This window comes from Urocitellus parryii, chromosome 5, assembly GCF_045843805.1.
Source record: "Urocitellus parryii isolate mUroPar1 chromosome 5, mUroPar1.hap1, whole genome shotgun sequence".
In the NCBI taxonomy this organism is placed as follows: Eukaryota; Metazoa; Chordata; class Mammalia; order Rodentia; family Sciuridae; genus Urocitellus; species Urocitellus parryii.
In genome coordinates, this window is record NC_135535.1 from 204,184,446 (window position 1) to 204,212,294 (window position 27,849).

General features: G+C 53.8%; 1 long non-coding RNA gene across 1 annotated transcript; it reads right to left on the reverse strand.

The window, feature by feature from the left end:
• Nucleotides 1-18,316: 18,316 nt before the first annotated feature.
• LOC113179579 (uncharacterized) lies at nt 18,317-19,418 on the reverse strand. Its single transcript, XR_003300364.2, has 2 exons — nt 18,880-19,418; nt 18,317-18,568 (listed from the first exon to the last, which is right to left on the reverse strand). It is a non-coding gene; the product is annotated as an uncharacterized LOC113179579 (long non-coding RNA).
• Between the last annotated feature and the right edge of the window lie 8,431 nt (nt 19,419-27,849).

Here is a 27,849-nt window from a genome sequence, read left to right on the forward strand (position 1 = left end):
CAAAACGCAAGGTCCCAGCCTTCCCTATGTCTGCCAGAGGCCACTCAGATCAGCAGGTCCCAGTGAACTTGGCTGAGTCCCTTGGCTGCCTTGGCCTTGGTGACGAGTGTGTTGGTATTTGCAGGGACGTGCAGGCCCCGGGTGTCAGGTCACTGCTGACCCTGGGTGATGGCGCCTCTGTTCCCTTTCTTCCTCACCAGCACAGGCCCTTGAGCACTTAGTACAGGGCCTTCCAGGAGCATGGACACTTGGTGGAGTTGGTGATTTCTGACCTTTACTAGCCAAACTGGCAACTCTGAGCAAGGAAATTAGAAATTTTGAGTTATTTCCAGTTGGCTGAATCATAATAGTAATTGCAAAGCGGAGTCCCAGAATCCCAGACGTTTTGCTCTCGGTGTTTGACAAGCCCCATTCTTTTGGACCATGAAAATATGAGATCTTGGGACACAAACTAACTGATTTCCTCAGGCCACACATTAGATCAGTGGCATCCAATGGCAGTTCCCAAACATTCACTGGGCACCAACTCTGCCAAGCACTCAGTTAGGTGCTGGGGACACAGTGGTGAATGAGACAATATGCTTGCCCTGAAGAGTCAGCTTTCACATTGTGAGAAAAAGGTGACAAGTGTGTAAGCAGTTATGTGAAATCCATCATTCCAGGCGGATTCTCGGCCAGATTTCCCCCTTCCTTGTGTGTTTGCCTCCTGTGTCTCCACAGCCACATGCAGAGCTGCCCTTGGAGAGCTGGGGACTGGATGGAAGGGCGGCTGCAGGGCAGGCAGCCCACACTGCAGCGGCTGAGCCAATTCAGGGCTCATGATCTCACCTCCTCCACTGATGCAGCCAGGAACTGCATGAGAGTTAGGTGACCGTCACCTCGTTTGCTTCTGATATTACCCTGGGAGAGAAGGTTTGTTCTCCCCACTTGTCAGATTAGGAAAGTGAGGCTCAGATTGATTAAATACCAAGTCAAAGGCACATAGTAAGTGGCAGGACTAGAATTCCTTCCACTCATTCAATCTGTGAATATTTAATAAGTGCTTTTTCAGGACTGGGCTATAGGGATAAAGTGGAGGAAAGAAACAAGCACAGAATATGGCCTTACATGGAAGACAGCTGTTAAACAATGATTATGATTGTGATGCATCTATTAAAAATCATTTATGTCAATAAAAACTTTTATAAAGTCCAGAATGCTGTTCATAGATTTCTCAAGTCTAACAGCGATTTTGTTTTCTATTTTATCACTCTCAACTCATATTTATCATTGGGTGGGGGTACTTTCCTAGATGCTTGACTTCAAGCTTTATCTCATAGCTGAGGCTATGCATTGTCCTCTGAGTGCTGCTTTTGCTGTGTCTCACAAGTTTCACTAGACTCTTCTTTTATTCTTGTCTCATTCTAGACACTTTGTAATTCCCAAGGTGATTTCCTTTCTTTAACCCAATACGTTATTCAGCAATACTTAAAAGCTTCTATTTTAGTCTGTCTTGACTGCTATCACAAATATCATCTGGGTGATTTATAAATGAGAAATTTATTTTTCACAATCCTGGAGGCTGGGATGTTCAAAAGCACGGTGCAGGTCACTTCAGTGTCTGGGGAGGGCCACTTTCTGAGTCCCAGATGGCATCTTCTTGCTGTGTGCTCACATTGGTAGAAAGGACAAGGCCACATGAGGACTTCTGTCTCAGGCCTGGTCCCATTCCTGAGGACTTTACCTCCATGAGCCAATCACCTCTCAAAGGTCCTGCCCCTTAAAATCGTCACCCTGGGAACTAAGGTGTCAACATCCTGAATCTGGGGAGACGCCAACCATAGCAAACCTCCAAACATACTTTTATTTTTTTACTGTTGATTTTTTTTTTTACAGATGCACATAAATACATTTCCTCACTTAAAACAACATTTTGAAATAATTATTCAGAAAATAAAAAGCAAAAAACACTTTAGTGACAATTATCTGGATTTTTTCAGGAAAAAAAATTATTTCAGTGAAATGTCCTACCTATGATAATGAACCCCCTACAGGTATAAAATATCTTAGATTTGCATGGTACATCTTACTTTTCAAAGAAAATTCACAAATGTACGTGACTAAAACTTCACAGAGTTTTTTAGTTTTGTTTCATTTTGTTTTACTTTTTCTGGTTGTTGTTGTTTTGGCTCCTTTTCTTTTTCTTTCTTTCTTTCTTTTTTCTTTTCTTTTTTTTTTTTTTTAATTTCCGAATGCATTTTGTGGTAGACACTATCTGTTAGCTCCCAGAACTATCCCAGTCCTTCTAAGGTCTCACATGACCAGGAGCCAGAAATAAATAAAAGATTGTATTTTCCAGATTCCCCTTTCAGAAGTCTGTTTGGAGTCCACCAATAAGAGACATTCTCATGAGATGTGGAAGGTTGAAGAGTTTACTGTTGATTTTTAATGTAATTGCTTGTGCTCAGAGACAGTTAGTATGATCTTAATGCTCTGGTATTTGTTGAGATTTACTTGAATAAAATGAATTTGTTCCCTTAATAAGTTATTTACACTATAGATTTTTATGAACATCCATACACCCTTAAACTTTTGTAAATACATCTTGGCTACAGTTTGCATATTCCTGTAGAAATCAAACTTACTCAATACCTGTGCTGCTTTTGCTTGCTGCCTGATTAATAGAGATGTGTTCAACTACGAATGTGAATTTCTCAAGTTCTGCTTATATTTCTGGGTTTGTCTTAGATGTTTTGAGATGGTTTTAAATTGGCTCTGCAGTTCAAGACGCATATTGTACTAAGCCCCTTGTTTAATGATTATGAAGACCTTCAAGCCAACTGAACATTAAATCAAACCAGAGGCTCTTGGGCCCTCTGTCCACCCAAGAAGCTGGCCCTGCTTGGGCCACTTGGGTCGGCGTGGCTGAAGGAAAGGACCTCCACCCACTTTGTGACCCTTGGAGAAACGTTCCAAGTTCACGCCTGATTGGCAGGTGTCTAACCAGCATCAGATCAGTCAAGGGTTGGGAGGTGGGAGCCCGTCACAGTAACGCGGTCATATCATCAATCTCCAGGCATGCTCTTTGCATTTCAAAACTTATGTTTCTGGAAGTGCTTATGTTTCCATTTACTTTGGGCCGTTGGTAGATCCCCCTCCCTTGGAACAGCAGGCTCTGGGGATATCTGTTTAGACGACAGTCCACGTTTGCAGCAGATAGTGGGGTGGCCAGCATGGAGGTTTACCCAGGAGGGTGGAGAGAAAGATCCCAGTTCTGGTACAGCCGTCCTTGCTCAGCTCGTACCATCCTTGGAAAGAAACCACTGGGGACTGTGAAGTAAGTGGTTTTTGCATCTGGGGTTTTGTTCTGAAACCTGAAAGGAATAAATAGCCTCACTGAAAACACATTCCTGCCTGACCATTTGATCTTGGGCTGGCAGCTACGGCAGGGCGTGTCCGCCCACCCACCCTGGGTGGGCACAGTCAGTCCAGGGTCACTTGCAGCCCTCAGGGCTGGGATGGCCATGAAATCAGAAAGCACAACTCCAGCAGAGGCCCAGAGAGGCAAAGTGACCACCTCGGAGTGCTGGCCTCGGCACCCGGAGCAAACTAGCAGCAGAGCAAGGGCCTGCTGCCCGCCGTCTCTCCTGACCCCTCTAGCCCTTGGCCCCCCACCTGCAGCCATCACCTGCTGAAACACAGTGGGATTTTGGTCAAGGAAAGGGTTCCCTGGGCTGCTGGGCCACTCACTCTGTGTTCCTGGTCACTGGTACTAGGGGTGTGCTCAGAGGAGACCACCTGAGAAAGGGGGAGGAGGGGTGGGAGATGAAGAGACGGTCCAGTGCAGCACAGTGGCCCGAGTCATGCTGCTGGGTCTTGCTTGGCATCTCTTCCCAGCCTCCTCCTGGGTCTTGGAGCCCCTTGCCCAAGTGCCTGTGCCCTGGCTGCTCGGCCCCACCTGGCCACTGGTGACCAGCGGCTCATTCCCATGTGGGCTCAGATGGCCACCTGGACTCTGCCCCACAGCCTGCCACCTCTCTGAGCCCCTGATTCACTGGCCTCCCCTGAAGACCAGGCCTCAGCTCCGTCCTCCTCACGCCTCGCCGTGGCCCAGCTCCATATGAACTTGACTAACAAATTATTAATAGTCCTTTATGAGCCCAAATCTGCCCCTCTAAGATGGCCCCATGTCCAGGCCTCCTTGCAGTTGCTCTGGGCCCCACAGAAAGCTCATGGAGGCCCTGAGTGGTCTCTTCTCCTGAGGGTCACCCTCATCCTGTGGTTTTCCAGGACCCTCGGGCCCCGGTCTTCTGGGCAGTTCTCCGTCTGGGCTTGTCCTCCCTGCGGCAAGGCCCGGAGCCAGCCCAGCACTGCAGCTCCAGCACAGGTTCACAACAGTGGGCTCCCATGCTGTGTGTGTCTGTGTGCTTGTGTGTCTGTGTGCTTGTGTGTGTGAGTGTGAAGGGAGAGTGAGCCCACATGAGTTTTTAAATCATGTGTGTACGTGTGGGTGTGTATCGTGTCTCGGTGTCACTGTATATAGAGTGTGCATGTGAGTTAGTGTGTGAGCCTGTGCACGTGTGTACATGTGAATGTGTGAGAATGAACCCAGGAGACTGTTAGTGGCGTGTGTGTGCATCTGTGTGTGTGCGTCTCTGTGTCTCTGTGTGAGTGTTTTGTGAGTGTGAGTGTGGTTGTGTGTCCATGTGAGTGTGTGGTGTGTGTGTTTGTGTGAGAGTGTGTTGAGTGTGCACATGGCTGTGTGGACCTGAGTCCCCTCGGGGAGTCCCCAGGGGAGAGTGGTGTGGCAGCCGCAGGACAGCTGGGTGGTGTGGCGCTTGTGCACTGGGGCGCTGAGCGTGGGACTTGGCACCCGGGAGGGAAAGCTCCGCGGCCATGGCCATCGCCGTCACCAGGCCAGTTTCCGATTTGGGCTTATTTAGTCACAAAGTCCCCTGTTGCATTTCCATTTCCTGTAGGAAGGGCAAGGGCAAAGCGGGGCCTGGAGAGTCCCTTCCTGTGCTCTACAGCCAGCGGGGATTCCTGCCAAGGGCACGACCCAGAGTTCTGAGCAGAGAACCCACAAGCCCTGGACGGACACGGTGGGAAAACAAGGCTGTTTTATAGATCGGGAGAGGAAATGGAGCCCTGCACCGAGTGAGGGCGAAATGGAGATCTGTTGTGCACACAGTTCATACCTCGGGGGTCCGAAGGGAGCCTTGGCCCTGGGTGGGACCCTTTCGCCTGCCAAGGTGGCGTCTTCTTGCAGGGCAAGCTGGAAAGCCCATTTTTCAGGCACAGGAAGCTCGGAAGGGCTGAACAACAACTCAGGGTCACCCGGGCTCAGTCAACGCGGATCCCAGACTCACACCCAGATCTGTGCGACTCCAAAACCAGCATTCTGGGCCCCAGGGGTCTCAAAATGGGACTTCCTGTACTCGCCACCCTGCAGAATGAAAATATCCCAGCTGTCCTCACGCGTGAGGCCGTTCTCATGCTGCTGCCAAGCGTTGCCACCAAATCACTCTAAATTGGGCAATTAGCAGCGTGGTTTGTGAAATGAGGAACAGGATATGCTCTGACCCCTTGAACTTCCTCCCCACTGAACTCTCCAGTTTCAGCCAAGCTTCAGTTTTAAAAGTGGGAGTCGGTGGGGGGGGGGGAGACAGTGCCTTAGACCAAGTTTCAGCTACGTGCAGCTTCCTGGGAGCGTCGCGCTAGATGCCACTAATGTGAATGCAGAACCGGCTGAGCGTGAGCACAAACAGCTGATGTGCTCAGCACAGGAGAAGTAGCTTTGAGTCGGAAAACCAGGGACAGGTGGGCAAAGATCATATGCGGGCGATCCCCACAGGGAGAGGAATGATCGTCAAGCCCGGGAAACCTAGTCAGCCTCACCCTTGTCAAGTGCAATCTAAGGGCTGCCATTGTTAGAGGCTGAGCTCCCTCACTGGGCCCCCAGGACCAGGCCAAAATGGAGTTGCTCCTGCTGCAGCCCCACGTCATCAAACGGAAACTAAGTGAGGTCTCTAACCTTCTGAGAAACCAGGAGAGAGATGATGGCCAGATCCTGAACAGGCCATCCCAGCCATCCCCTCTGCTAACCTTCTAAAGTCACTTTCAAATGACGACACACTTGTTGTTCCCTGATTCTGCTTATTTGGTCCTTTGTCTGCCTACTAAGCACACCTTCTCTGCTCGGGTCCTTGGACACCTTATCTAAATTTTTAGGTGAGATGATTTCCCTTCATGGATCACTAACGAAGGCCAATAGATCTTTAGACTGAATTTGTTGAGACTTTTAATACCATTAAACAAATAAAGGAAAATTAGAATACTGGGATGTTACTTTTCTCCAAGTCGATTAGCAAAGATGATGCCCTATCCAGAAAGCAAAGGGGCAGACCCCCCACACGAGCCTGGGGTTCAAATTGGCGCTGTCTTCACGATAAGCAATCTGGCAGCCATGGAGAAAGCCTTTGAGATGTGGGTGAACTTGGCTCAGTAATTATGTAAGGCTTTATCTCAAAGGAATTAGTCAAGATGTAGGCAGAACTGAAGATAATCATTGTCCTTGTTATTTGTATTATTGGAAAATGTGGAATAAACAGCCTAAAAGACAAACAGGAAGTTGCTGATCCGGAAAATGAGAGTAACTCCAGATAGGGAAGACGTAGGGTCCACTGGAAATCCCACAGCAGCACAGTGTCCGTCTCCAACCCAGGGTCCTCCCAGGGGCTCAGGATGCCTCTCCAGTCTGCCCGGGAGGCGCCCCCCTGGCTATGAAGAACTGGGGATATAGCTGCTGCTGACACCTAGAAAATGTCTCAAGGCAGTGCGGGGTCCAGGACTGGGAAGGAGAGCAGGACACACGGGCCCTGGCCTCCAATTTGAAGCCACGTGTTTTCTAATATGGGGCTCATTAAATAATTCCACCAAGTCCTTGCATTTTTCAACCTCATTTATGCCGTCATCAACTGCACCCTGCCACTTTGAGGATCGCATGGGGCCCCTGTGGGGAATGATACAGAGAGAAGGCCGGGCGTGCTGATCTTCTGACACCTCTCAACCGTGTGGCCTTGGACCTCGAGGAACACCAGGCTCCTCCTGGCTGGGGCCTTGGCCTTCTCAGATGCTCAACCCTGGACTAACATTGCTAGTGTGATCTTCCCCTGCAGCCACAGGACTCCTGGGGACTCCGGTGATTCTCAGCAGCGACAGCATACCAGAAAACAGAAGGAGAAAAAGTTTAAAAGCCCAAATCATGCTTAAGAGAAGGGGAAAGAACCCTTACCTGTTACATGGACCTCTCAACCATTCTTAGCAAGCTCTGAAAGAAACAGACTCAGGGGCATGGTGGCCAAGTTGACCTGCCACTTCACTGCCCACTTCCAACCAGGGGGAAAAGCCCTGCCAACCGGGCAGGTTGCTGAAGCCCAGGCTGCTCTTCCCCCAGCCTGCAGGGTCCTGCCCTGCGGGGGTCTGCAGCTCCTGCACAGCATCCGTGTGGTAGTGGGGGACATTGCTGTCTCAGCCAGCTCCCCTCTCTCTGCAGGCGCAGCCCACCCCAGGAGCTGCGAGGCTTGGCGGGTGGCTGCTCTCAGCCTCACCTGTCTCCAGAGAGTTGAAACAGACTTTGTCCCAAGCCCTTGTATGTTCTCCTAGCCCATTGAGTTCCCCTAAAAATGATCTAGTGTTCCCATCTTGCCCTCCCCTACACATGTAGGTTTCTGAGGTGTGCTAGGTCAGGGGCAGTGATTTCCCCTGTGCCTGTGATAAGTTTGCAAATGGTTTCCCCGGTTTCCGGTGTCTGTCAGTGTATCCCAGCAAACCTTCAGAGGGCAGAACGGAAATTACCTTCACCCCTCGAAACCTCCCTGCTAAACACCTTCCTGCTAAACACCTTCCCACAGTGGTTGGGGAGTCACAAGGAGGAAATAGGAGAGGCACCCGCAGGAATGAGCTGGAGCCTCGGAGCCGCCCTGAGCCTCCTTGGAGCTGACCAGGAGGATAGAGTATCCTCTGTCTTGATCCATCCTGCTCTTGACCTTGGGGGGCCGTGGCAGCCACACCAAGCCTCAAGCACACACCTGTCCATCTGTGTTTCAGCAGAGAGAAGCCTCCCACGGGTTTTCAATGATGAGGAAGCTTGAACTCCAGTCCCAGGAGCAGAGAACTCCTTAGTTCATTCAATCCAGCCTCCCTCACCTCTTGCTGGATTCTGAAAATTGTCCTGTGTTTTCCCACCTCCTCGTCCAAGACTGTTCTTTTCCAAAACAGTCGGATTTTCCTCAACCCACCTTGGAAATTAAGTCCCAGGAAAAGCCAGCGTCTAATTCATTTTGCATGCTAAATTATTACAATCGAAAGGCAGAGTCTCTACTGCGCAGCTTTAAAAACATCTGTGTTTTTCTTTTGACTTTTGGGGATAATTATCCCAGCTCATATTGTGATTGCTAATTACTAAGCTAAACTAACCTGCTGAAGGCTGGCGGAGGGGGGCCTCTTCTCAAAGCATTTTCCCCAGAGCATGAAATTGTCTGAAAATGGAAGCAGAGAATGTGCCTGCCCGGGTCTCTCCCCCACCTGCTCCTGGGCTGGGCTCCTGCAGGCCCCGTGGGAACCTGGGCTGTAGATCCCAGATCCAGAGTCCAGGCAGAGGAAAGCAGGGACTTAATTTTGCCAAACTGCTGGTTGTCGATGTGTGTGTGTGTGTGTGTGTGTGTGTGTGTGTGTGAACAAATGATTGATCTGACTGAGAAGTTTTAGTTTTTTACAGAGAAACTCAACACACCATATGCTATGTGGAAGAAAGAACCCAGTAAGCAAGGTGCTTATTATTTTCAAAATTTTCTTCAAAGCCAGAGGTGACATCATTGAGAAGATGAATACGTAACGCATCCTCTTGAACCAGAACTGAAAATTCTTTGCTAAAACACGGAACAAAACAAGAACACCCACTTCCTCGTTCGCTTGAGCCCTTTGTGGGTCCCACCATGCTGCCGGTACTGGGACAGGCACAGTCCTGCCCTCCTGGAGCGCAGAGATGGGAGAGGACTCCCGAGAGGACACCGAGATCCTGAGCCAGGCCAGCAGGGTGCTGGCGGGAGGGAGGGGTTTCATGAGACCAGCAGTGCCCTCCTGCTCTGGAGTAGAGCTGGAGGAGGCTGGGGGTGACCAAACCTGCTGGGAGAGGAGAACTGGGGCCATCCCAGGGAGACCTGGTAAGAGTACTGAAGATGGCAAATACAGCATACCCAAATGTGACCGTTCAGGGACAGCTGAGAGGCAAGTGGAGCCCAGAACACCAAGGTGCTGAATGCTGTCCTATAGAGCAATGCTGGGGAGCCAGAGAAGGTTCCAGGCAGAAGCATCAGTAGCTGTGTCCTCACTTGACATCCACATGTCCTCTTTAAAGACCTTGAATAGAGACCTGTAACGACGTACAATGAGCCCCAACTTTGTGCTGGGCTATTTGAGCACAAGGAAAACCCCATCCTGGAATGAATCTGTGGGTCAGGTGCACAAACAAACTGTAGCACCCAGGAATCTTCATCAGCCAAGGGCACTGGGACCTGAAAGCCAATGTTTCCTACTACGATGACGGTGACAATACCAACCACTCTCGACCCGACAGCCTCCAGGGGCCACACACCAGGTAGGGACGCCATCTATGTGACAGCAAAGAAAGAAAACCCAGTCTGCCTCCAGGCGCCCCTTCCCCCCCACCCCCAGCGAGGAAAAGGGATCTCTGTGGCTCAGAAATCCGACTTGTGGAGGAAATGCGGAGGCCCCGAGCTCACTGGGCAGGTAGCTGGGCTGGGAAGCTGGGAGAGAGGAGGCAGCCCCAGCAGGGACCAGCAGGGTGGGGAGGCCAGGCCAGAGCGAGGGGCTTTCTCCTGGACAGAATGCCAAACAGGAACTGGGGGGGCTGTGTCCCTGGAGGAGCTTCCTCTTGGGCTTCCAAGGACCCCAGCACGACACCCTCGGCTCCTCCGGGTCCAGCTGGTGTCCTGTGTTCCCCGCGTCCAGTGTGCAGATGTGGGGCTCAGCCTGGGGAGCTATAGGGGCAGTCCTCACGGTAAGTCTGTAAAATAAGGGTCCTCCAACCTCACAGCTGGGACAGGCTCAGGTTGGAAAACGGCTGCCGCACCAGCTGGTGCCAGAGGAGGCTGACCTCCCACCCCCGGGAGGCCACTGGCAGCAGGAGGCTGACTGGATAATTGGGCTGAGGCAGGCCGGGCTTCCTGGCCAGATAGAGAGATGCGGACACCAGGAACAAGCCCTGAGTGTCAGTAGAAGAGGACACCCCAGGGACCTCCTCCCAGCGGGACGAGGTTGGGCGGGGGGCGGGGTGAGATTCCCCGTCCTGCCCTGTGGAATCCTGGGGGCCTCTCAGGACACCAGCCTGCAGAGCTGCCACCTTGCCCTGTTGCCTGAGGGGCCTCCACCTCGGGTCAGCAGCCTGGGGACACGTGGAGTGGCAGCCGTCTTGGTGGAGCAGGTTGGAACCTACCTTCCACCTGCTCGTTGGTCTCAGACCTGAGGACACCAGATGCCACAAGAAGGCCACCTCCGGCCTTGTGTTCCTGGAAGGTGAGGGTCCTGGAGTGCCATGACTTGCCTGACCAGCAGCCACCCCCCTTTTCCTACAGACTGACTTGTGGACTTGGCCTCCACATTAGACCTTGCCTTGCCTTGGTCAAGGGTGGCCGCTGGCCAGGTGGCCAGGCTAGGCCTCTTGGAAGCTCTCCTAGATCTGGGAGCCTGGGCAGAGCCTGGCCAGCCCATGCCTGTGCTTCCCCGCAGGACTGTGAAGGCCCGAATCCCCCCGCCTGCTCCCGTGGGCTGGTCTGCAGGTGTCAGAGAAGCTCTGCTGCTTGGGTCGGGGAGGTCTGGCTGGCCGCTGGAGGCACCCAGAAGCCTTGACAGCGACCCACATGCCTATCTGCCGCTCCCCTGCTCATCACAGGGGGCGCAGGGCACCAGCCCCTCACAGGCCTCTGCCCCGTCCAGAGGAAGCAGGGTGGGGCAGATGTGAGGGATGGCAGGAGTCCAGATCAGTCTGGGCTTAGCACAGGTGTGGCCTCGACCTTGGGGTTGGCATGGCTGTCCCCTGAGAGGGGCACCCACCTCCCCATCTGGTCCCTGGTAGACCCACCCTTCATCCCAGTTCATCTGTGGGTTGCACATTCCCCTGAGTCCCAGGCACCCACAAGGCTCTCAAGGGCAGTTCAGCTCTGCACATGCCACCAGCCCCACAGAGGGCCAGGCCCTGGGCAGGAGCACCAGCTCTTGTGGTCAGAAACAGCAGGGAGCCAGCAGCCACCGCCCTCCCCTGGTGCTGTGGGAATGCTCCCAGCTGACCCTCCCACAAAGCTCAGGGCATCAGAGGACTCTGCCCCAATCCCCCAACAGGTGCGAGCCCACGGAAGGATGGAGGCGCTGGACGGCAGGCACTCCGCGGCAGAGAGGGCCCGCTGTGCCCGCGATGCTCACACTCCAGCCCACACATGCACAGACACACAGTCACACACACGGTCACACACATGTCCTGCTACTCACAGACCCGCGGGCACCACCCCCCACTCCCAAACCTACCAGCACACGCGGATCCTCACGTCTGTCTACAGCCACTGCCACACACAGGGCCGGCTCCCAGGAACACCGAGGAAGCCCCGTGTCAGGGGCCTGTAGACCCACCATTCCTGCCAAGACACCCAGGCCCGTCCAGGAGGAGCCAGGCCAGCCCCTGCCCGGAAGGCCAGCCCAGCCCGGTGGGGGCCTGTGGACTGCAGCGTGCCCGGATCCCTGTGGCCGCTCAGCGGTGGCCAGCGTGGGCTCCTTTCCTCTCTCCTCAAGTTCTCACTGTTCAGGGAGCCAGTTCCTCTGCCTGCTTCCAGGGTTGGGCAAAGAGCAGGCCAGCTCTGGGAGACAAGGGTGGTGTCCCTGTCCCTATGGTGCACAGTCCCCAAAGCTCTTTGGTGCCTCCCCTGGGCAGTCGGTGGGGGCCACCCTGGAAACCAGCAGCCCAGAGCCAGGCTCCTCACCCCCAGCCCTGTCACCTTGGCCCCAAGCTCCTCCTCTCTCAAACGTGGGCCTCTGGAGGCAGAGCCTCTCACCCCAGCCGCCCCCTCGCTCGGGCCTCATTTGTTCCTGTGGGATTTTTTATATGGGTTAAAATCCAGATGTCCAACTGAGCTCCTAGAACTATGGCGACTGGAGTAACAATCGGGCAAAATCATATTTCTGTAAAAAAGCCAGAGTTGTTTTTTTCTTACTGGTCTCTGGGTGGCTCTCTGTGGGATTGATTGACAGTTGCCCAATAGAGGGGCTGGGGTGAGATTCAAGCTCCATTTACTTCAAAGCGCAGCCCCTGTGTAGGCCACCCACCTTTGCTCAGGCAAGAGGGACCCACTTTACAGATAAGGAAACTGAGGCAGCTGGGATGAAGGGGCCTGAACCATGCAGGCTGGAGAAGCCCTGCTGGGTTCACAGCCTGCCATGTGCCTGCCCTCACTCGGCCCCGGTCCCTGGGCAGAAGCATGGCCATTTAGCCTGAGGCTCCCTGCTGCAGACAGCCCTGTCCTCTGTCCTTGATGGCCCAAAGTGCACATTCCTGCCAGCCCTGTGTGGTCAGCCACGTTCTGCCTTGGGCCAGCTGCAGATGGGAGCCCTGGCGTGACCCACAAGAGAGACAGTGACAATCATGGACAGGATTGCTCAAATCTCTCCCCCATCGCTACGAACTGGCATTGACTGAGCAGCCCTCTGACAAAACCACTCCACGCACTTGGGATATGTTTAATCCTCACCACAGCCTGGTGCTCCTGGCCCGGAAGTGCTGATGAGTAGCCACCTCATGGTGACCCTGGCTCAGCCTAGGCACAGAACACCCAGGCTAATCCTCTGGGGCCAAAGTGTCCAATTCTCTGCTGCCCAGGCAACCTGGGCAGCAGGAGGAAGGCTGGACCAACGTGCTGCCTCAGACTGTGCATCTGAGACACACTCCCCTCTCACCGGTGAAGCCACATTCTCCCCTCAGCCCAAGAGAAATTGCAGACCTTTCACAACACTGCACAGCTCTGAACGCTGTTTCTAAAAATAGAAGTGGGCTCCTGTTTATACTTTGCATATTATCCCTCTAGGCCACGCCCTTGCTGTTCTCCATGTGGGCCGCGAGGGAGGGCCTGCCCTGGCCCAGCCCTGCCCAGGAGAAGGGTGAGCCCCCGTGAAGGCCACCCTGCAGGGCCGAGACCCGCCTGCATCTTGAGAGGTCCTGGCTGCACCCGCTGGGGCTCTGGGCTTCTGATGACACCAGCAGGCCAGTTCCACTCCGTGGGCAGGTGGACAGGGCTGGAAATCCCTGGATGAAGTCCTTCCTGATGACATTCTACGGCGTCTATAACCAGACCCTGCAGAGTCAGCATCGATGACAGGGAGGAGGAGGCTTGCTTGGGTCTGATGCAGACAGGGGCAGCTTCCTACAGGCACCCTTGGGTTACGCACTTCAGCTCTCACAGCTGCCAGGCTTGCCCTGGTCCCGGCACTGCAAGGGAGACCCCGAGGCTGAGTGAGAAGGGTGGCCAGCTGAGTGGCTCCTGAGTCCACCTATCTCTACCACAGTAGGGACCCTTGGCACGGGATGCCACGCTTCTCCCCACCGATCTGGCACATGCCAATACCAGTGAGTCTTGTCTGTGGACACCTGGCCCTGCTCTGCTCTATTGTGTCCCATGCCCCTCGTGTTAGAGCCGTCGTTTGCTGGCATGGAACACTCTCAGAGTCCTGGAGAGCTGTTTTTCTAGATCCTGTTCTGACTGCTGCACAGGACCATGTAAGGCCAGGTGCTAGTCGGGCTGTGCTTCTTGTTGTTTCAGAAGAGACTGCCCTCCAGTTCTCATTCTCCTGGGCCACAGTTTTGCTGCCCCTTCTGGCTTTCCAAGAGGAAATGAGGACTTCCTTATGGTCACACTTGGAACACGCCCTTGTTCCTGAGGCGCCACCCGGGCATTGCTGGGGTCACCTGCAGTCCCTCTCTCCACGAGGTTTGTCGTCTCCGTGGGAGAGAGGTACCTTCCATTTGGAGTACCCCTGAAACTCTTGAACCTTCTAAAGGCCACTGGACACTTGGCGAAAGATGTTTTCCCCAATGATGACAATGAAGCCAGCACTTTCAGAAGCAGAGGGCTGGCAGTGCCTGAATTGCAACCTCTCAGAAAGGGAAACCCTATTGGGGACACATTATGCAAATGAAGCCACCTGAACACAAGGCTGGAGGTAACTCAGTAGCCATGATATGCTCCTTCTTCCAGGAGAAAATACAATTAGGCAGATTTTGATCACATGTGAAATTCTAAAATGATTCTGCAGTCTTTCCTCCTATTTCTCTCTCTCTCTGTAATATATAAGCAAATGAGGGCTCCATGCACCTGGCCGAAGAGCAGGAACCATCCCCAGAATCTTAACATGGTCCAGCCCCTCCAAGGCCACTGCCGAGTGGGGCAGGAGAACTGGGATGCTGATGGTGCTCAAGGTCAGTTTCCAGATTTCATTCTGGAAACAGCTGACCTTCTCGTGCTTCAAGGAATGAGGAAGCTCTAAAGCCCAGAGAAGGTGCCCATCTTTGAACGGGTTTGATTTCCCTTTAAAAGGCTGCTCTTGGCATCCAAGCGAGAGAACAGAAGTGGCAATTTACACATGAAGACGTCTAAGCCTGCCCCATTTCCTTCGCCCAATGTCCACTTGTGCAAGGGCTCCCACCTGCCAGGGCTCCAGCAGGACGGCTCAGGGCCCACCCGGGGTGTGAGTTTCCTCAGTGCGCATTGCCCAGGATGAAACGTGGAAAGTTCTCCCGTACCTCTTTCTGCTCCCCACCCGCCCCCAACACCTCAGTGCCCAAGGCAGGCGTAAAGCAGAAGCTGCTGGAGGCAGAGGTCAGCTGGAGTCCTTTGCTGCAGAGCCTGGGAAGCTGCCTCCACCACAGAAGAGGCAAAGAGCAGGGAGTACAACAAAGAGACCAGTGGCTGGTGGTGGCCCATCTGACTGCAGCCCTGTGCAGGAACAGGCCGGGAAGCCCTCTGTTGACCTCGCTCTCCTGAGATAAACTCAGCTTCATCCAATAAGTTCTCGGGGCCCAGGGTGCTCCCCCCAGGGCTGTCTCCTCTGAGGGACATCCTGAGATGACCTTTAAAGAACCAGCGGTCTCTGGGAGACGAGGACACAACGTCCCCATGTGAGCAGCTGTCCACCTCGCAGCTTAGGGCAGGGTTTCACACTGCGCTGACTCCTCACGAGAGCCCCAGGGACTTGACGCCCACTCTGGAGACCCGAAGACACAAGTGCGAGGGCGGGGGGAATGGTTGATCTGAAGCCCCCCAGGTGCCTCCCCGCTCAGGCACAGCGAGGGGAGTCTTCGCTGGCTAACGTTACCCCCAGTAAGCACCACTTCTGACTTCGTCAGATGATTTATGTTTCCAAAAGCATATTTTAATGTTTATAAGACTGGCTGATTTTCACTCTCCAAGATTCAGCCCCAAATATCAAAAATGGTGTTTTCATAATATAAGAGGAGCGGGGGGGGGGGGGGGGGGGGTGTGTGTGGAAGGGATCAGCTTACATTTTAAAGGGTTTTTTTGGTGCGTTTTTTTTCCCTGCAGCCAAGCGTAAAAAGTTGAAGGAATCTGTTAACATATTGATTGCTTTGAGCACTATTTTAAATTAGCTTTCTGTTCCCCTCCATATGCTTTTCCATTAAATTTAAATAAATTAAAGTTCACTTCTGCGGAAGAGACATGCTGGGGCCTCCTCGGGATTGGAGATGAATTTATCAGCCAGGTCTGCGCTGTCAGAAATTGATCAGCAGCATGTGCCGCGGGCGCAGGATGGGTGGACAGGTTGCCCTTTTGCAAGAGCTCTTGGTCAAGGCAGACGCTGCTGCCCTGGGGACCAGGCTTGGCTGATGTCCCACACACTGACCCAGAGAGGGGCTCAGGTCACTGGTCAACTGTGGCACTCATCTGGCCTCAGAGGACTGCTGGATTCCACCTGCTCCCTGTCACCAAGACACACAGCAGCCCCTGGGCTCTGGGCGAGTTCCTGATGCTCTTCCCTGCCCTCATCCCAGGCCCACCGCAGCCGCAGCCGTACCCTCTCTCACCTGAGCGGGTGGAAGGAGATGAAAGGTGTTAGTTAAGAAGCACACTCCCAACCCATTCCACTGCCGGTCGGAAGCACTTCTTGGACTACAAATAAGCACCTTGCGTAAGATGGGGGGTGAACAGGTTCTGGCTGGACGGTATCTGAGACATGACCAGGGTCTGTCTGCCCCATCTCTGGCTCGTGGGTATCCTGAGTTCTTCACCAATATGTCCCCTATCAGGCTTGCTCTCCTGTCAGGCTGGTATGAGACAAAGGCCACTGTGCCCCAACGGTTCTCAGACCAGAATGGACCCTCAGCTTTCACAGAATGCCCTGGATCACGGAGAGTGCCGCAGTCTGGCTGGGCACAAATCACGAGCCACTCAAGCAGGAACAAACTTTATTCTGAACTCCACCAGCACACTCCACACACGTTCCCCGGGAACTCTCCCGAACGCCACCCACGCGGCTCCTCCAGGAACACCACACACCAACCGGAACTCCCTCTCCCGGCACTTCTCCAACCAATGAGAACTCTCCAGGAATCCCCACAAGAACTCCAAAGTGGCGTGAGAACTTCAAAGTAGCAGGCCAAGCCGGACAGCAGGGGTCTAATATACAATTGAATCAATCCAGCATCATCTTAATGGCTTGCCTCTCAACCAATACTATTGGCAAATTGCCAGGGGCCATTCAAACTCCGCTGTGGCTCTCAGCAGGAGAAAACCACCTGGCCACCTGTGTTGAACTATGTGGGCCCAGGAGCCTGGGAGGGAGAGCTTAAATCAGGTCAGGCATTGCAGGTGACACCTCTGTCCTCTGCAGTGGCCTGGAGTCTGACGAGGAGGAGCGATGAGGGAGCCCTGAGAGAACACCATCAAAAGTGGAGTGGACAAGAGGCCAGACTGAGAGGTGGCCCAGGCACAGAGAGAGGCAGAGTAACCACGCCCTGGCCCAATTCCCAGGCCCTCCGAGCAGCACCTTGGGGGAGAAGAGGCTGCAATACAGAGGAATCACCCCTTCTCTAGGAGCCCCCCACCCACAAAGAGTGGGTACCGATAGGTATGGAGCAAACAGGCAAAGAAGGAGCCCAGGCACCAGGGCGGAGGGGCCGGGCTCCAGGGACCTGGGGTGGAGGGGTTTGGCCCAGCCTGAGAACAGCCACATGCCATGGTTGGCCTGCAGCAGGAAGGGCAAAGTGGCAGGTCCTGGGAGGCAGCGCGGTGAAGCAGGAGCCCACAGCCAAGGTTACACATGGAGAGCCACCCCCACAAGGAATGAATGGATAGAGGACCCTGGAAACACAAGCTCTCTGTTCATCCAGGATGCAGACGCCCTGTGTTGAGATCTGTGGTTTTGCTGCAAATGTGATACGTTTTCACCAGGAGGGAGGTGTTTTTTTCCAGACAAACCCAAAACACTATTTGGGGTCATCTGGCAGCATACTCACAACTGGCATGCACAATTTTTCTAAAAGCAGAGATTGTATTTCTGGTGTTTCATTCTTTGGATTCCCACCTAATAGGGGCATGGTTTTTGGCAGGTGAGAGGAGACCCCACACACACCCTCCTAGACCCCCAAGCCACAGCCCACTTCAGGTCTGGGCTCCAGGCATGGTCCACTCTGCTTGGGAGAGAGGGAGAGAAAGGAAAAGAGTAAGGAAGAGAGAAAGGAAGGAGTGATATGAGCAGCACATAAAAAAAAAATCTCACCCAATTATTGCAACCTTAGTCCTACCAATGGCTCCCTTCATTCTTCTCCATGCAGTCTTAACAGTTTCCAGGGAGCAGACATGCTACAATATAACCGAGATCTCTCCTAAGGTCACTTCTGTTTCTATATGTTTCCTTCCATTTAAATATGCGGCTATCAATGAGAGCAACACCTTTGCACAGGTGAACTTTTCTTCTTTTTTGGGTGGGGGTGGGGATGAAGTACCAGGGATTGAACTCAGGGGCACTCAACCACAGAGCCCCATCCCCAGCCCTATTTCATATTTTATTTAGAAACAGGGTCCCGGTGAGTTGCCCAGTGCCTCGCAGTTACTGAGGCTGGCTTTGAACTCTCCATCCTCCTGCCCCAGCCTCCTGAGCCACTGGGATTACAGGCACGCACCACCGCACCCGGCAAACACTGCTTCCTTTTGGTATTTCCTCAGCTTAGAGTTTCAGAAGGGAAATGAGGAGTTAGATTGCGTAGATCTTTCTGGTTCTTGCTGCACATCACCATTTTGCTTTCCGAACACACTGGCCCCCGGATGATGCCTCAAGCAGCAAAAGTGAGTGTGCCCAGGTCTCCTCGGCCTCAGGGAGTCAAGGTCAGTGTTCCACACCACATGTCATGGGTTACTTAGACAAGTGCCACCTGCATCTCTGCAACTACTAGCCATTTGTTCTTCTCCCATGAATGACTTTTATAGTCTCTGTCATTTTCCAGGATCTTGGTGTTCTAAAAAAAAAAAAAATAAGCTCTTCAGATAATTATAAGTATTAATTCTTCCTCAGTCATGTTTTTAAAAGCCCATGTTGTTTTCATATTTGGTATAAGTATTCTCCCAGTATGTTCTCCCTTTAAATTTTTTTTTTCTGGTCATGTCATGACTTGGTAACGTCTAGACCTTCCGCATTATCTCAGCCCATCTTTGTCTCTGCAATTGGTCTACCACTTGTGAGACCAGAGAGTCATCCACAGATCTGACACGCGCTCCATCTCCGTTGTTAGTTTAGCCATGTTAGTCCCTACTCAATACTTTGATCTACCTGGGGCTTGCTGGGTGTGTGGCCTTGTGCACATCTGACCTGGGGTTTTCTTCTGAATGACGGCTCCATTTTGCCACCGGCTTTCACAGCCTCCTCCTCCACACTCTTTGGGGGAGCTGGCTCCATCCTGTGTTGACAGTTTTTGTCCTCCGGGCTGCTCCTGGCCTCCCTGGCTGTCCCCTTGCCGGTGTCTGTGCACGGGAGGCCGCAGGAGCTTTCAACAGCTTTGCTTCCTGATTTCCTCCCCGGCGAGCTCCGCCCGTACCGCCTCTCTCCCCAGCCCTCCCTTCGTGGCTCTTAATTTTAAGAACCTTCTTTGAAGTCCTTGCCAAGTCCTTTTCTGCACATGAGGCTTCAAAGCATATTGATTTTAAAACACCGCTTGGAGATTTTGATTGGAATCGTATTTAATCTATGCCTCAACTTAGGGCAGCTCAGACGACTGCTCAGTTTTATCTCACAGACCAAGTCCACAGCTCACGGTCCTCAGTCTAAAATAAACTAACTCCCTTTCAAAGCCGGCTGGACGGCTGAGCATGAAGGGCAGCACTCCAGGCCCCGCCCCTCTCTGTCTAGGGACGAGTTTCAGCCGTTCATTCCTTTCCTCGCCCTGGCCTGCACCAAATCGGCCTGCACCTTGACCACGGACTTCCAGCCTCCAGAAGACTGGCCTCCTCGGATGCCACGCTCCTCAGGGTCAGGTACAGGAGGCTGGGTTCTTGTCCTGCAGGGACACTTTGGTTCACTGTCCCCCTCCCTCTTGGAGGAAGAGCCCAGTCATCTGCCTGCCAGTCACATCCCCTCTGTCCCCGAGGCCTTGGCACCTGCTACCGTCACTCACACTTTGCTCTAGTTTGGATGGGATCTGTCCCCCCAGGCTGCTGTGCTGGAGGGTTGGTTCTTGCTGTGGCAGTGTGGAGGGGGGGACCTTTGTAAAGGGGTTCCCACGTGTGACTCCCGATTGTTAGCACCTCCACCCAGGGCTGCCTCCATGTTGTGGACTGTATTGTACCTTCCAAGCTTCACAGGTTGAAGCTGTCACCCTCAGTGGGATTACTGTTAGAAGTAGGGCTTTAGGAGGTAACAGGCTCAGGATATGATAGGGGTGGGTCCTAATCTGAGTAGAAGAGAAAGGCTCCATTCACCCCCATGATGGCACTGGCAAAAGGCCAGATGGGGACACAGCGAGAAGCTGGCTGTCTGCAAGCCAGAGGTCCTCACCTGGACCAAGTCGGCCTGCCCTTGACCATGGACTTCCAGCCTCCAGAACCACGAGGAATACATTTCTCGTTTCAGCCACCTGGCTGACAGTGTTCTGTCACCCAAACCCAGCCAGTGTCTCACTCCAGATGATAATACACTAAAGAGACATTTTATAGCTCCCACGGTATAAAGACAGGTATATTAACTTCAAGTATTAAAACATTTTCTTCTTCAACATGAAAGTTCTCCACTTTTCTTCTGATTAAAAAAATAAAGAAAAGCTTTGCTAAAGGTGGTGAGGTGTATCGGGGTTTATCTCAATTTATGAGTTGTAATTTGGACATGTAGAGTCTAGATTATTATCATTCGGAGGTTGATTTGTACTCCGAGGTCACCCCAACCAAAATTTCTAGTCTATAAACAGTAATTTTAATTCCTAAGATAGGAAGGATCAAAAGGATCCAGGCTCTGGGCATCGCAGCTGTCAAACCCGCCGTGCTGCCTCTGCTGCTCAGCCGGGGGCTCCCCCAGACTGCCCTGAGGTGCTCCCCTGAGGGCGGGGCGCTGCCTGAGCCAGGCAGCTAAGGCTTCTGAGAGCAGCCTTCCACCAAGGATGGGTGGGAGCTGGTGGGTGACCATGTTGGCTTCCCTGTCCTGTGGACAGAGCCACTCTGAGACGTGTTCTGTGTCCCCTGCAGGCCTGAGCTCTAGTTCACAGTGGAACCCGCCGTGAGCCCACCTCGCACTGGCTTCCTCCCTTCCTCCCACCCCCACCTGAGCGTCTTGGTACATGCATCATTTGCATTTCCTGCGAGTCCTGGCTCCATTTCTGCTTTTGGGGGGACTCATCATAAAACACAAGCATTCCTTGCAGAGACTGCTGAAGCTGGCTTAGCTAACGGGACAGCCGCCTCCCTCCTCTCCCTCTACAGACCTGATTCCTGATGGGGTCAGCATATGATGTGCTCAGCCAGGGGCTGCTTTCTGGCATCTGCCCACTTCTGCTCCCATCTGCCAACTTTGTACTTACCCAGAGTCAGGTGTGATGGTCCAGACCTGTTTATGACACCTCGACTCGTTATTATAATTGTGTGACTTCATTGCATACTGTTTAAGCCAAGGAAGGACGGAAGGACGCATGCAAAGAGAAAGCAAGCATCTGCTTCCGTGAAAATGGAGTTGCAGACTCAGATAAGACTCAGCAGAGACAAATTGCTAAAAATGCTGTCCATCAAATCAGTGTGGGCTGCCATCTGCGAGAGATGGAAAAAAATGGCAAAAACCTGGAAGCCATCTGAGCCACGTCGCTTCGGGAGTACTTAAGTCCCTTTTCCACTTAAAAGTAAAGTGGGACTTGAGATTGAAGGCTGTGCACCCAGAACGTGGTTGACCTGCAGGAATGTGGTTGACTTGGGGGTGGGGCCCACGCCCATCTCCTCTGCTCTTGGCTTTCCAAACCCGTCACCCCTACCGGAGATCTGGGTCAGGGAAGGGCACATCTCACACCCACACCAGAGCCTAGCTCCAGTCCCCCCCCCCCCACTCCTCCAGCCTGGAGACTTGTCATCTCCCCGAGGTGAAAAACCAGCTCAGCAAGCAATCATCAAAACCTCTCCTTCGGAAGTGACCTGCACATTTGAAAATTCCAGGCAAGATTCCTTCTCTGCAGCAGACCTTCGTGTCCCGCTGAGCAGGGGAAGGATGAAGAGACCCAGAGAGTGTCTTTGTCCACTCAGGCATCCAGAGCAAAGTACCATGGACTTCGCGGCTGATGAAAAACAGACATTATTTCTCATGCTCTGGATGCTGGGAGACGAGATGGGGGCCCGGCCTAGTATGTACCTTCTAGGATGCAGGCAGCTGATCTCTCTCTGTGTCCTTCCATGGCAGAGAGGGGGCCAGAGAGCTCTCTGGTGTCCCTTTTTATAAGGACACTAATCCCACTACCTAATCACATCCCTAAACCCCGTCTCCAAACACTGTCACATTGAGACTCAATTTTAACATATGGACATAGAGGGGACACCAATATTCAGCCCCTGAGAACTGCAGACGGCATTCCTCCCCCCCAGCTCCTTTGATTCCCCTCTAAGCCTGGCATCCACTGCCCCGCCCCTGCTCTGGAGGGGCCAAAACAGGCCTGCAGGTCATCTGACCCCACCTGGGCCAGGGTGCCTTCTGACTCTGGAGGCAGGACACAGAAGGAGAATCTCACAATCAGGGACAGGCCCCAGCTTCAAAGATGGGCAAGGGATTAAGCTGGGGTGCACATTCCCCCTGGGCCAGGCCTGGCCAGGCCAGTCCCCTCCTGGCAACCAGAGCTGGGATGCGCCCTTCCTTACAGCACAGCTTGAAGGGCCCCTACAGGGGTCACCAGCTCCTCCCCTCCCCCTCCCTCAGCTGCTGACTCAGCTCCTGTGGGCTCATCCCTGGGCTCTTCAGGGTGTTCCTCTAGGTCTGGTCCCTCTAGAAGGTAAGCTCCACCAGGACAAAGACCTGAATGTCTGTGCTTCCCCCAAATGTCATACTGAGATTCTTGTCACCACCATCAGGAGCTGGAGCCTTTGGGCAGTGACTAGATCACAAGGTGGAGCCATCCTGAACAGGGACCTCAGACAGCTCCCTCACCCTCTTCCTTCCCTGGGAGGATTCGGGGGAGGCAGTCAGCTGTCTGCAACTTAGAAGGGACCTTTCACCACAGCCTGACCATGGTAGCGCTGTGATCTTGGCTTCCCAGCCTCTGGAACTGAGAAATGAATCTGTTGTTTATAAGCCACCTGGCACATGGCACCTTATTTAGTCAGCTGCATGACTAAGACTCCACCTCGTTCTGCCCAGAGTCCAGAACCTAGCACAGCGCCTGGCACCAAGTCTGTGCCCAGGAAACGTGTGGACCACAGACAGTTCCTGCCCAAAGAAGTCTGCGGCTCAGGGCTCCTGGTGCAAGCCCTTCCGAAGGCCAGGGGAACCCGGCTCCTGTTTCCTCTTTTGACTGTGCCGACCCATCTGAAAGCCCTGATTCTTTGACCAAATACACAGCACATTTAGAGTCTGCCTTTGGAGATACTTTGAAATTTTCCCAATACTGTCATAAAAATTAAAAATTCATCTTATGAAACATAAAAGGCAAGTGTAACTAACAGGGGAAGTTCGGCTCAGTCACCTGCAAGCCCATGAGAGCAGCCTGACAAGCGACCACAGAGAGCACTCCTCCCAGCTCCTCAGGGCGGGGACATACCTCCAAGAGCCTCTTGCCTGGAACTCCTGGATCAAGGTACTTACTCCTGTCCTTCCCGGGGGAACTGGCCCCAGCGGAGAGCTGGCTTTACCCCTTACCTGTGGGGATGCTGTCCTCAGTTTGCATAGGAGCCATCCCTCCACCCTAATTTCCCTTCCCCCTCCTCCCCTGTGGCTGGGCTCACCCTAAAGAATTAGAACCTGGGCCTCCTCTGGCTGGTGGAAAGACCAAAATGTCACAGACCTTAAAGGTACAGATGCACAGATGACTCCTACCTCTGAGAGGAGCCTTATGACTCTGCACTAAATTCCAACGGTACGAACAGTCCTGCACCCCAGCATTTCTCTCCTTGGACCCTCATCCATCATCTCACTAAAATAATTTTATGATGCTCCGTAGGGGAGTACTGACGGTTGAACAGAATGCATAAATGCCCACATGGCCTTTCCCCCACATGCCACAACACACTTCAAACACGGGGAATGTTGTCACTTGAGGTCTCACATGGATTGACTGCTTGCAGTGTGCCCCTGTGTAACGGCCTCATGCCAAGCAGAGCAACAAGAAGAGACACCTGGAGCAGACATGCCCTGTTGGCATCAATGAGCATGCCAGGTGCAGAGTCACCTGACCCCAACCTGCAGCCTGGAGCCTGCAGCCCAGAGCCAGGAGCCACAGGGCCAAACCAGCCCTGCTGAGGGCAGCTCCCGAAGACCTGGAGGCAGGAGTTGGTTTAAGTGGTGGAGGCTGGGTGGTTGGCTATGCAGCATTATCGAGGCAACCGCTGACTGATAGGACATGTAAGATCAGATGAAGTCTGCACATAACCCTCAGATCACGCGTGGTGCTCACGGGGAACTCGCGCACACACACTCCGTCATGTCAACTCCAACCGTGGACCACTAATCTCTTTCTCCCTGTACCCCCCCCCACACACACACACAGACACACACACACACACACACACACACACACACACACACTGAGCATAAGCGGTCATTGCCCTGGGAGCTCAGACCGTCCCCCAGTGCTCCTCTCCCCCATGCTCGCCCAGGACCGTCCCAGCACCCCTGCTCCTCAGGGCCCAGTTGCGTCTTCAGCCCCGACGCCTGCGCAGCTCCAAGTTCTGCACCTTTCATCCTGTCAAGTTGTTATCACATCCTTTTTGCCAAGCAAGTGTTGCTTTGAAGCCCTGGCATCTTGCTATTTTTTTCCCTTTCTACCCAGTTGTTGAACGCCTGTCAAACTTGTGACGTCCCATTCTCCTGAGGGGGAAATTACAACCGGGATGTATGCAAACGAATGCACGGAACACGCATCTCCCGTGTCCTTGTTGCTGGCGGCCCCTCTGATGGCCCTTCTTCTCCGCCTGTCAGCGCAGCTGCTCCAGCAATGAGCTGGGAACTGATCTGTCCTTTTATCTGAGGGGAACAGGTGCCCTCCTCTCAGGTGCAGCCAGTGAGGGAAAAAAACTGGGGCTGGAAAACACCCAGCCCCTCCCCCATTCCAGAGCCCGGGGCTTCTGCAAGGCACTTGGGGTGAGCAGGCTCCCCTGCTTGCCAAGGCCACGGCCGGGGCGTCCTGAAGCAGGAGTCCCAGGCCTCTGCTCGGGCTCCTGGTATGAAGGAGGATTTGTTGCTGTTTGCACAGTGGACAAGTCCTGGCTCTTTCTGGAAAGAAGGAATTCACAGAAGGAAATAGGCCACAATAGGCTAGAAGACCTGGAGCAGGACACAGTGACTTGAGGGAGAGCCGGCGCCCTGCGCAGGGAGACAGGAAGAAAGGCCTGACTTCCACCATGTTTTCCGCCCTTAGCGAGAGCTGGTCCAGTCCTGTTTCATCACCTGCTTCCTTCAGCGCAGGTGAGGGGACTTTCCTGAAGCCTCTACCCATGCAGAACTCCTGCTTTCGCTGCCACATGGCCACTTAGATAGGTGACAGTGAGCACTCCACAAGCCCAGCACAAACAGACCCAGCACATAGGAGCAGAACACCACGTCCCGCACCACCCCTGCGCTCAGAGCAAGGTGTGTGTGTGTGTGTGTGTGTGTGTGTGTGTGTGTGTGTGCGTGCAGAGGTTCTGAACTGCGCACCATGGCCACCAGCACCCAGGTGAGCCTCCTCGCTTCCTCCGGGAGCCTGTCCAGGGACCTGGCCCTGGAGAAGTCCCCCTTGTGTTCCAGTGGAAGCCCCTATATAGCCTGCTTCCAACTGCATCACTTGCCTCTTTGTGATTTCTATCTTGAATTGAGCAAAAGCACCCAAGGATGAGCTGGTGACAGAGGGCTGGGGACACTGTGATCGGCCAAGCCTGGCAGGACAGGTGCTGGTGTGGAGGGTGTGCTCAGGCAGGACAGGCAGCTGCAGGCAGCAGAACATGCATCCCATCAGCTAGGACACTGGTGGTGCCAGTCCCCAAGGCCAGGGAAAGACAATGACCCAAGAGAAGGATGGTGACCCCAGCTTCTCCAGGCTTAGGAAGACATAGGAATAAAGTGCCACTCAGGGACCCTGACACATGGATAAGAATGGGTCCGGAGCCAGCAGGCAAGAGGAGTCCCCAACATGTGCAGACCTCGCCCCCTCTCTGCCCACTGTTGTGAGGACCCTGGGGATCAGTGTCCTTCCATGCAGACTCCACAGCCAGGAAGGCCCAGCCACCTGCCTGGGGTCCAGGGATGTCCAGAGGCCTCAGCTCAGGAAATCTGATGCGTCCAGGGCCCCACAGTCTGGCCAGCCCCGACCCTCTTCCTTGCTCCCTCCCTTTATTCTGGGCCCCCACCTCCCACTCCCCCAACCTCACTTTCAACTCCCCCTCCTGTTCTCAGACCACAAACTCAAGTCCCATTAGAGTCTAGTCACTTTCAGAGTTACAAAGTCTTGAATTCAACAGCATAATTATTTTAAAAATAAAATAAACCGACCACAAACATGTGGCAGCAGCCATATATTCCACCCTGCCCTCCTTTCCTGAAAAGCCCTCATTACTGTTACTAAGAATAGATGCCCAAGGCTCCTCAGGGTTAAGGGGAAATGGGGCCCAGTCTCCAGGCCTAGTGCCCTGCAGAGCAGGGCTGTGACCCTGTCCTAGAGAGCCATGGGTGCGGGGGCTTGTGTGTGGGCCTCTCGAGCCACCGAGTGGGGCGGGGGCAAGGAGCCATGCTGCGGGGAGGTGCTGGAGGGGTGGCTACTGTCAGGCCAGCACTTCAGATCTCCTTCTGCTTTCGATTGGGCTCCCTCCCCTCTGAAAGCCCCTGGACTCCCAGAAGCAGGGAGGCCCCTGTCCTTCCCCGCCCCCTGGCTGTCACTGGGGATGTCTCCACTGCTCTCCAACTGCAGCCAGGGACCCTACAGGGAGCCCTCCCCAGGCCAGCCACATCCAGTTCTCAACTTCTCATGGGGCTGCCCTTGCTCTGCCCTCCCTGCCCTGCCCAGGGGACTTCACGGCTCTGGTCTTTTCTTGCCAGAATGGATCAAAGAGTTCCAGAGCCCACCTGTGGGGCAGGGACTCATTGCCATGGGAAGGGTCTCAGGACTGGGGGACATTGTCAAGGGCACCCTCCATGGTGACCCAGGGAGGTTTGTCTCACTTCCCCATGTGCCTTCAGCTTCAGGCTGAAGCCTTTTGTGACACATAACACCCTCCTACTATTGCCCCTCCCCCAGGGGGCAGCCTGCCCAAGCTGGCTACCCACCCCCACTGTGCCAGCCAAGGGGCTGCTCAGCTCCTCCATCCCCTGGCTCCCTCCTATCACACACCCAGGGCACTCCTTCAGTTCCCCTAATGCCCTGTCCTCAGGGGCAACTGTGACCCATCTCCAGCACCCACATCCTGTGCATTCAGCCCAATGGCCCTGTTGTCCCCAGCTAATTACCAGCCCATGATTCAGCTCACACACATCATTTCTAACCCTCTCAACAGACTTCAGAAGTGGATGTGTTTGTTATTTCCATTCCTCAGATGAGGAAACTGAGACCCAGAAAAGTGAATCCACTTGCAAAGCCAGCAGCTATGAAGCGAGGTTTGGGATGCAAACTGCAAACCGTCTGGCTTCCCTTCGTTGCCTTCCAGAGAGTCCACAAGGAGGGAGTGTGTGCAAGCCTCCTGGAGGACGGCTCTAGGACTTTTGCTTATGCCTGAGGCCTCTGCAGTGCAGGCTGCAGCTCAGCTCTGGGCAGGCTGGCCAGTTTGCCCACTCCCCAGCAGAGGGGAAAGCCGAACGTCAACTGCCCTGCCCATCACAGGGAGTGGAGCAGGCCTGTCTCCCCGAGCCTCCTTCCTTGCTCCGTCTCTCCCACGGCTCCCAAACTATAGCCCCAGAGGAGCAGAGCAACCCCTCCTCTGCCCCAGCTGTGTGGTCAGAGCCCGGCACTGCAGCTCCCAAGCAGGAGATCAGGGCGCGGAGCTTCCAGCCAATCGCTTAGTCTCCGAGGCAGACAGGAAACAAAAGAGACGTGTTCTCCCGAGAGCGTGTCCTTTCAGATAACTTGTGGTTAGGATGCTGTTTTAGGTTCAGGAAGTGTAAATC